This window comes from Chelonoidis abingdonii, chromosome 9, assembly GCF_003597395.2.
Source record: "Chelonoidis abingdonii isolate Lonesome George chromosome 9, CheloAbing_2.0, whole genome shotgun sequence".
Classification (NCBI taxonomy): domain Eukaryota; kingdom Metazoa; phylum Chordata; order Testudines; family Testudinidae; genus Chelonoidis; species Chelonoidis abingdonii.
Window position 1 is genome coordinate 75,834,492 of NC_133777.1, and position 9,987 is coordinate 75,844,478.

The following is a 9,987-nucleotide window of genomic DNA, read 5'->3' on the forward strand; positions in this document are numbered from 1 at the left end:
CCTCCCCCTTGCGAGGTTTTTATCTGATCTGAGTTCGCTATTTCTCCCACCACCACCAGTGCTTGGGATGGAAGAGAAACAGAAACAGCCCAACGCGAACCACAACAATAGTAAAAGCAAAGAGGCGATCGCTGCGTTTAAGACACTTTAAAACACGTCTCGAGAATGATTCCCCCCCGCCCACCTCCAAACCTTTCCCAGTTAGCTTCACTCCCCATGTCCGGACAGGAGGAGGTTTATCTCTGAAGTTAACACAAAGCGGTTTAAAGGACAGACATTGAGGATCGTACCAGACCGAGCGGGGGGCTTGCACTTAACCCTCCCCGTATAGCGCGGGGGTACCGGTTCCTCTAAGGCTGCGGGCCCTGGGTGTGCGCGCTAAGTGGCATTTGGGGCAGTGTCGAGGAGGGGAGATGAAGCGTGTGGAAGTATGCCTTTAAGCTTGCTTTTGACTTGGTGTCCTATTAGCTCAGCCAACATGGCGTCTCCCAGTAGTGCAATGCAAGCGCCTGGGCTGAGCTGCTCAGCGAAGGCAGCGCTTTAGTAATAGGAAACACATTGGGTGCAAAAAATAAAAGAGGCAGCAAGAAAACAAAAGGCAAAGAGAAGGGCCGTTCCAGCTGTAACCAGAAAACCGCCCTGAAAAACTCCCCAGCGAAGCAAGTAAATGCAGGTCCGGACTGATTCTGTAATTAAACAAGCAGGGATCTAATCAGAGAAAACATTAACAACGTCCCTCTCCAGCCATCCCCCCTCCCCAGACAGTGGATTTGAATGCACGCTTTTTTCATTCCCTCCCCTTCTACCAAACAGGTTTGAAAGCCGGTATCAGAAACCGATCTCTCTGTCTGGCTCGTGTATTGAAAATGTGTGTGTGTGTGTGTGTGTGTGTGTTCGGGGAGGTGCAGAATAATTTATAAAATAAAATTTAAAAAAAAACCACCACCAAAGACAGTCCCTTATCAATTCTCATTCATCCAGGAACTGTGTTTGGTATTTTCATGTGCTGTAGGTTGTAGCATATTTGCATACCCTGGCGTTTAGTAAAGAAGTTAAAAGAGATCCTTTAGTATAGGTGGGGTCAGAACATTAGAAGACTTCTAGCCAGACACGTGTAGGTAAATGTATACGGCTGCAGAGAGATCTTCCACCCAGAGATAGTATACAGTCTGAATATAAATTACCTGTGGAAGAATCTCTCCCAAACAAGCTTTTACCTCTTCTTCAGCTCAATGGCCATCGAAATAAATAAGATCTATTCAGGGTATTACATCAGGGCTTGTTCTTCATAGAGAAAGGGGTTCTCGAGAAGGTTCATTTGAAAAAAAAATATGTCAAGACCCTTCATAACCCGTGTCATATGCCACCGCCAGCAAGCAGGATTTAAAAATATACACGGAATTTTTTTAAGACAAACTTTATTGGGTCCTGCGAATCATCCTTTGCTTCACTTCGCTTTTGTACAGGGGAAAGGGATACTCGGAGAAATTCAGGCCCGCTCTGGATTTATTGAAGTTGGGTTTAAAAAACGTGCTTCAGATGATTTTTCCCATTTTCTCAGATTTCAAAGGCTCCCCGCAGTGCGGCTGCCTAATTAATGGTGAAATTCAGCTAAATCTAATTATGCAGTAATTTTAAAGCAGTTAGTCCTGGGCGTTGGTTTGTAATAGGACCCTAGGTTTCTTTTTTTTCGTTTTTTTTTCTAAGTTTGCTTAATGTGTTGGTTTAGAGAGGGTGGGGGAACAGCCTTTTATGTAGCGCAGATATGCAAAACCCCCAAAATACCTCGCGAGGGGGAGAAACGTGCTTTAAATTGTAGGCGACAGGGGGATTGAATAAGAAGCACCAGGAAAAGTGTCAATGACACACTAGTTAATAGGTGACCATAAAGGTATTTTTGGCCTATGGATTTCCAAGTCCCAGCTATTTTGAATGCTACCGTCAATTTGAATGCAGAGCCAACAAAACCTCTTTCTATTTCTCCCATTGAACATCTATTGTCATTAAAGCAAGAGGTTTGTGCTCTCGAAGTTATAAATCTTACCGTCCCTTTGATAACGCGCTTGTAATCAGTTAGCATCACATTCAAACCCAATTGTAAAACTGCCCGATTTAATATGTCATAAATGTCATTAAAATTTTGTGGGGGGGGCTCGCTCCCTCCTGCCCCCCCCCCATAACTAAAACGTCCACAGCTCTGGCTTGGTAGCTCGGAGGACCGCTTGCTCAGGGACCTGGCTTGCTTTTGAGAGAGATTCCCATTTTTTATATTATTTATTGATTGTTATTAAAATTATTGTTGACTCTTCCCATCGAGGTATTCGGAAACGTTTATGAGATTAGGAGGGGTGAGAACAAAAATGGAACCTTCTTTTTCGTCCCCAGTTGCAAGCTCCAAACCGAGTTCTTTTTGAAAGAAACTTATTTTCTGATTAGCTAAGCAAACACATCTGCTTTCCTAGTTTGGACTGAGTTAATTATCAAAACAAAGGGCCCGCTTTTTCTTTTACCTTGCTGGAAAGAATATGTTATTTCAGGAGTTCTCTTCTTCACTGCCCCCACCCCCTTCCCAAGCCCTTCCATTGCGGCAGCAAGTTCAAATGATTGGGATTACTGCTGAGGAAATGAGTTTGCGCAGTCCTCCTAATGTAAAGCTTGATCATTACCCTCCTTGGAACAATATTTTTCCACCGAATATCCTTTCTACTAGGACGAGGTAGGGGAAGGAGGGGGTGAGAATTGCGGGCCAAGTTAGCAGCAATTTGAGTCAAGCTTACCCTGGGTTGATTTTAGTTGACAGAGAGTGTGAAGCTGAACTCCATAATTTGCACTTCTGTACTTTTATCAGGGTGGGACAACGAACTAATGAGCTTTCCCCCAGCACAGTGTCACTTGTATTTATTTTCTTATGGCAACTTTTCGGTAGCGGAAATGTTCTTTAAAGGGGGAGGTATGGGGAGGAGGGACTTTTTTGAGTATTTTCTTAAGATTCAGGGATACCGGCGGTGTGTTTTAGGCTTCAAGTCTTCGGTTAAAGGAAGCCCACAGTGCGTTAAGAGGGATAAACCTCAATCTAGTGTGTGGATTTTAGTCAATATAACCACTTGTTCTATACTGGAGTATTCAATTCTTGGGAATCGAATTTAGAATCCCTACCCATACCTATTATACACATACACAGAGAGAGAGTTAGTATCCGTAGTAATCATTCTAATAAAAAAAGGATCGGGGAATATACGTGGGATCAGAGTGGTGGAAGGGTAGCAATGCCAACGGAATTTGACCAGATCTCAGCTGGGGACAGTTGAAGAGGCGACTTTTAAAACCTACCTGAACGTTAGTAAAACACGGATCTTCTAATAAGAAATGTAAAGGCACAAGGGAAAATGAAGGATTCCCACAAAAAGAAGGGCACAACTCCGTCCCAACCAACGCGTGAAACGGAATAAATGGTCTCAGCTCTGCCATATATGTGAGCCATGGCAATATTTTGATTTTGGATTCCAGTGTGTTTTCTTTGAAGTGGGCCCTTCGGTTTACTAAGGTGGCGAGAGGAACTCAGCAATCCTCTTTGAACCACGCTTGGTTTAACTGTTTTACACAAGTTTGCCCAGGTCCCTGGAGATTCTTCAGTTGAAGAAGATTGAAATGAGAGTTAAAAGCTGGAAGGCAGGTGGGGGCTTATGTGAAAGAGTGTGATGAGTCTGTTGCCAATGGTCATATATCGTCTGATGTTATAGATCGAAATCAAAATAAACATAGGTTTGTCTGATACATACAAATAAATGCCATTATTAGAATCCGGAGACGGGCCAGGAAGATATGGTATTTAGGTCATGTGAGAAAACGCTTATGAGTACTATGGAGTACCCTAGCTTTACTCCAAAACTTTCTCTTTTTCTCTTTTCTTTTCTTTTCCTAGTAAATTGGTGTTAACGTGTGCCTTTATGTTCTGTCTATAACTAGGATGTAATCAGACGCCCCATGTCTCTCTCTAAAAGCATTTAATAAATGTCTATTAAAGCGCTACAAATGTAAGATAAATTTAGTGGCGCTGCTGTCTCCCTGGATCCAAACGATAATGATGGATTTATCAACAGGGATTCGCCTTCAGCGCAGTGAGAGAGATTTACTCAACAAATAAGTCGGAAAAGCACCCACCCAAATACAATTATTTATACGGAAACTGATTTCTTCCAGCGGCACATATTCTGAAGCAAATTCGGGGTTTTCTTTCTTTCTTTCTTCAGAATAAGTGGAGCCACGAGTGTGTATCCTGTTTCTTTGCTTTGGGAGGTGTTTCGCTGTCTATGGTTAGTGGTGTTTCGCAGCCTATAATAAACTATATCTCGATGCATAATTATGTACTTTGCGTTGCTTTACACTTTCTCTTTTTTCCCCCTTTTGCTTTTTCCCTTTGCTTCAGCAAAAATGAGAGTGATGGGTGTGTATTTGGTATCACACGTCGTTGACTTTCCAAGTACAAGACAGGGGCAAAATCAGCCTTCCATTTTCTGTGTATCTCTCCCTAAATATTTGCGACCCACTCTTAGGAAGCAGATCTCCCCAAAATGATTTCTTGTACCGCTGTTCAAATTTCCACTTTCATGTGCTTAACTCTTGTTTCAGCCAACCCCCACCTTTTCTTTGAACGCCTCTATTCCTGCAAATGTGAAAGAGAGAAAGAAAAGAGCCACCTTAATTCAAGAACTGTCAATATTTTCTCCATCGTTTGAAAACTTCAGATTCTTTCCGCTTTCTAGAAACTGTATCATAAATTCAAATGTACCCTTCTGTCCCCATGTCCATATTTCTCCGATTCCCCTGAAAGGTGTTTGTGCTGATTTGGAGTTCGAACAACGGAATTGCTACAGCTGTATTGATTCTCTGAAACATTTAACTTTAATTTCTTTCTTTCCTGACCATAGCGGCTCATATTTAATTATTCCGGACACCCGAATTAAATATACATCATTCGATGAACCGCATCGATTTGTTAGGAGAGTTATTTTTCATTTTATTTTATTTTTTATTGTACATTTTTTTTAAAAAAGCCGAGATCTTGTATTTTCCTTTGCAGAGAGTTTTTATTCTTCTCTAGAAATTTCATTGAGATGTCTCTGTACTTTGCTTGTCAGTTATCTTTGTTCCTTTTAAATAAAGGGCTTTTAAATGGACTTATTGCTCCCAGCGTGGGTTCTTCTTTTTAAATGTTAGAAAATTGTGCCATCTACCCGCTATTCTAAGTACTGTCACACTCGGAGACCTCCAAGGACCTTCAAGCCCCAACTTCAATACAGCTGTGTCAAAGGGTGGGCTAGTGGTGAGAAGGGAAAGGTTTGCGTGGATTTTACAGATTTCCAGCTTGAATCGTTCTCTGAAACGCCAAAGTGATCTACAAAGACGCAGTAGGTTTCCTCTTGCTGCTTCTCCCTCCTATGCTCAAACCAAACCCTTTACAATAATTAATGAATCCTCTGTGTTAGCCACATTTCACTTTCTATCCAGTGCATAGTTTTCCTGCTACTTTTAGACATGAAGAACGTGGGCGTGTAAGGGGGGAAAGGAATCAATCCTCTATCGTGCTTTAAAAAGAAATACTCTGTTATTTATAACCACTGCCTCTAATGATCAAAATATATTATTCTTAATTGGAAAAGTTGGCTTCCTAAGGTTGGTTTTGGCTGGTTAGCGATTATCGCTGCTGGCTGGGGTTAGTAAATCAGAGATCAGAAACATGTATATAAACTTTCAAACGCCATCCAAATACTTTTTAGAGCCTCTTGGATGATTTGTACAGAGGGAATCTATTTCCTTTTCAGCAGGCGAGAATCTGAAGAGAATGCATGTTTTCAAATACATTTCGAAATCTCGCTTGTTCGTGGGAGACTGAAAATAGGTTTTATCTTCACCCCTCAAAAAATCACAACTGCCTACTAAATCAGTTAAAACGGATTAACAGTTTCCAATTTTATGATGTAGTTACATGTCTTTGAAATTATTTTGTACCCCTTAGGAGTATTAAGAAAGATTTCTAAGTGTCGGTTGAGTATTTATGGTTGGGGGGAAAACAGTGATACGCTTTATGGCTTTTATGACTTGTTTCACACTGTTCAAGAAATGGAGTTTTAAGCAACATACAATTAAAACTATATTGCTCTTTGGATAAATTCCAAGAAACTCCAGAATCAATTAGTTTAGATCTTTGGATACTTGTTGCAAAAAATCAAACTGCAAAAACGATCAGCCAAAGCCAGTTTTCCTCCAGATGTATTTTTTTTTTTAAATTCTTGCTATAGAAACTATACAGGATCCAGAGAGTTATTTCTCCAAATGTCTCTAACTTTTCATTTATTCCTGTCTGGATGCCCAGTTTTCATAGATTCATTTTCCCTATTATTTTTGTATACATTTACACTTTACTCTTCCTTCACCGTTTTGTGTTTCAGTTCTAATTAATTTTTCACCTTTCATTCTTCAATTTTTTTTTAAAAAAAATTGTCAAATACTGAGGTTAAACCTTAGTACTTAGGTTCTTTATTAACCACTACCTAGACCATCACACTCAAAGGTAAATTTATCTTCTATTAATCCCAAGGCGAAATAATTATCCTAATGTTTTTAAAACGCAGATTTTACTCAGCAATATCTCTCACACTGAATACAAATTGTTTATTCCTATAAAACATGATCTTCCCCTTTTCAGACAAATAATTCTACATAGTTAACGGGACTCCATGTGCTTTTGGAGCAGGATTAAAGATTTGGCTATATTCAACTAGATGCAAGTGCAACAGTAATGGTTTTTCTCTTAGGGTGGGGTGGAGGTCAGATTAGTCATTTGAAGAGATATAATGCATTTCAACCCAAACCTGCTGTACTCCTGGCATATGAAGTGGTCATATTTCTTGTTATTTATTTCACTGAGCTCATTGTCTGTCTCGATTCTTTAGAAGGTTTATTTTCCATGACAAGAAAGGCATTCTCAATTTTGTAGACGTAATGGATTCCGCACACAGATTTTTCCTTCCTACATAATCTAATCTCAGCCAACAAGTTAGTGCCTTAACTCCAGCAACATTGCTAATGAAGGATTCTTTGGAAATTAACCCTGGCCTAAAAATTCATTCTTTCACTAGAGAGCAAGGCTTAGCCAACCTTTCGCTGTCGCTCTCTCTAAGAATATACAGACTGGCTTTCCAAGAAAGACTTCCCCAACACGAAAGAGGTATTTTAGAACAATCCTAGTTTTACTTCTAATATGGATGAAACTAAAACAGCAGGAGAAAGAAACAACTGCCAGACAGCAAGTTTGATATAGTTTATTCAGACAGAAACTCGATCCTGCTGTCACTCTGATGGTGGCAAATGGCTGCAATAGCATTCAGGTCAGAGCCCATATACTGTACATATCGCTTCTTGGAACATACAGATAACAATGCTACTCTGTTGATCTCTTCTTTATGAAGATCTAGGTCCGGTCAATATTTTCTTTCTCTCTTATTTTCTATTTCCTGCTCCCTTTCCAACATCATAATTCATTTTGCCTGGTCACTGTTACTAATATGGTGGGTTTTCTGATGGCGAGGGGCAGGATAGCAGGTTTGAGCATGGGCCTGCTAAACCCAGGATTGTGAGTTGCAGTCCTTGAGGGGGGCCACTTCGGGATTTGGGGCAAAATCAGTGCTTGGTCCTGTAAGTGAAGGCAAGGGGCTGGATTCAGTGACCCTTCAGGGTCCCCTCCAGTTCCATGAGATAGGTGTGTCTCCATATATATATAAAGAACAAGTACAGCAGTCCCACCCCAATGGCGTCATTGTCCTATGCATATTGCTCTCAAGGCAGCATTTCTCCCCTCTTAAGCCATTCATCTCCCCATGCATTTTATTTCGAAGTTTCACTGAAAACATTCCAATCAGAAAGGTCAATCTCTTTGCTTAACCCAAACGATCTCTGAAAACACTTCCCCAAAAGCTTCTTCAGCGCTCCCTTTCCCCTCGGTCTGTCGCTAAAAAGCTGACGGGCCTGAAAGTTTGCACGCTGAATCAATAACTTATTTTCTGTACTTGGAATACAGAAGCTGCCCCCAAAGTCCAGGTTCCCCATTGTTTTCCATCCAGAAATGGGGGATGCTCCCTTTCTTCCCGCTCGAAACAAAAGAATAAACTCTTCAGTAATGAGAGGAATTTCTGGTGATAAAATCAGAGGATTGCAGGGATGTGTGGTGCTGTCTCCAGTCGGGACAAGAGAGAAGAAAGCGACATGAAGACATTCCTAATTTCAAGGCATATCCTTTTTGCACGAATGCCCCAAAATGCGAATGGCAACCCATGTAAACACCTTTTAGCTGTTTATCTCCGAGCACTTTATTTAAAGGGCTTTTCCCCCTCCATTTTAAATGATATTTCCATATTTCTCCCTGTGGGTCTCAGCACTAGTGTGTTTCAGGGCGATCATCTCATATCTTTCCTGCAGAAGTAAGCTATCCCTTCAGCCCCTGGGTCAGGCATTGATCCCTCTGCAATGTAACAAACGGCCGGGTTAATTTTCCTTCATTAGCATTTCCATAGCTTAGGCTCCACACACAGGATTCTGCCCTATAACTTCAGACCGCTTGTCTGTCTCTCTCTGTGTGTCTCTCTCTCACACACACACACTCGCACAGAAAGACAGACCGACACATGTGTGTGTCATGACAACATTCTACGCCTCACACCGGAGTGGGGGGAGGAGGGTGCAGACTTTACTCAATCTAAACCATTCTATTAGCTTCAGATGCGTTTGATTCCTTTCCTAACATTTGTCCCTTTTCTTTGTTTTTCTTTGCATGGCTCTTTCTAGCCTTATTTGGTTCCTGTTATATTTAAAAACGTTCTTCTGATCTCTATAAATTAGAAGGTTGGGATTTTTTTATTTTTATTCATTTTTTGCTCATCCCGTTTACTTTTCTTCCCCCCCGCCCCTCTTTCCCTAGAGTCTTTTCATTCACTGGTTGCAAAAGAAAAGGGGGTTGGTCAACACCAAAATGGCAAAGTTCAGCTTGGGAAAAAAAAATCCTCCAGCTACCTACAAAGGGGCTCAGGGCTTTGTAATGGCAGAAAGAAACAAAAATGAAAAGAAAATTGCAGTTGAGACTAAAGTGTGAGAGTGTGTTTGTGTGTATGTATATCTGTGTGTATTTTTAAAGGTTTCTTTGAACTGCCTTTGTGCTGACTAGGCAAAGCTTCTTGCCAATGCTAGTCACGGTTTAAGGAACTTTGAGTTAACCTCTTATATCGAATGAATCTTTTCATTTGGAAACCAATAAATCTCAATCTCTAGCCACCTTTTGTAGAACAGGCTGGGGCTTACCAAGGCAAGGCTGAAGCTTATAATAAAGAAGAGATAAAGTTTGCCAAAGTTTCTCCCCTCCCCCTTCTTCTTCTCTTGTAAATAAAAGTTTTGGAGATGGCAGCACTTGAGAAGCAATCCGGAGAAGGACTTGGATCTATTCATTGTTTCACAGTAAGCGTATTTACTTAAATAGAGTCTTCAAGGTTTCATACACGAAAATGATTTATAGTTTTCCAACAAGTCATTCTTTTGGTCCGTTTGTTTGTTTGTTTGTTTTTTTAGGGTCGGGGGAGAAAGGGGGGGTGAGGGGGTCCATATAGTGTAATAATCAATGTGTGTCTATGGGGAAGGAAAAGGGATGGGTGTTGTAGTAGATGTGAAGATAGGTAGAGTTAACACTATAAACATTAAAGACAATTGAGTTGCCCTCCCGGAGCTGGAGCCTGGGAGAAGGGGTCTTTCGTCACATAAAAAAGAGAGAGAGAGAGAGACATTTCTCAGATCAGTTTGGAGTTACTTCTTGATATCTGCCATCCACTGTTCCTACTGGGTGTAATTTCTCTAAAACACTTTGCAGTCCATCATTGCGTTTAATCTTTGGACGGGGGATGTGACTTCTGTAAACAATGCTCTGAATTATTATTTTTTCTGTAC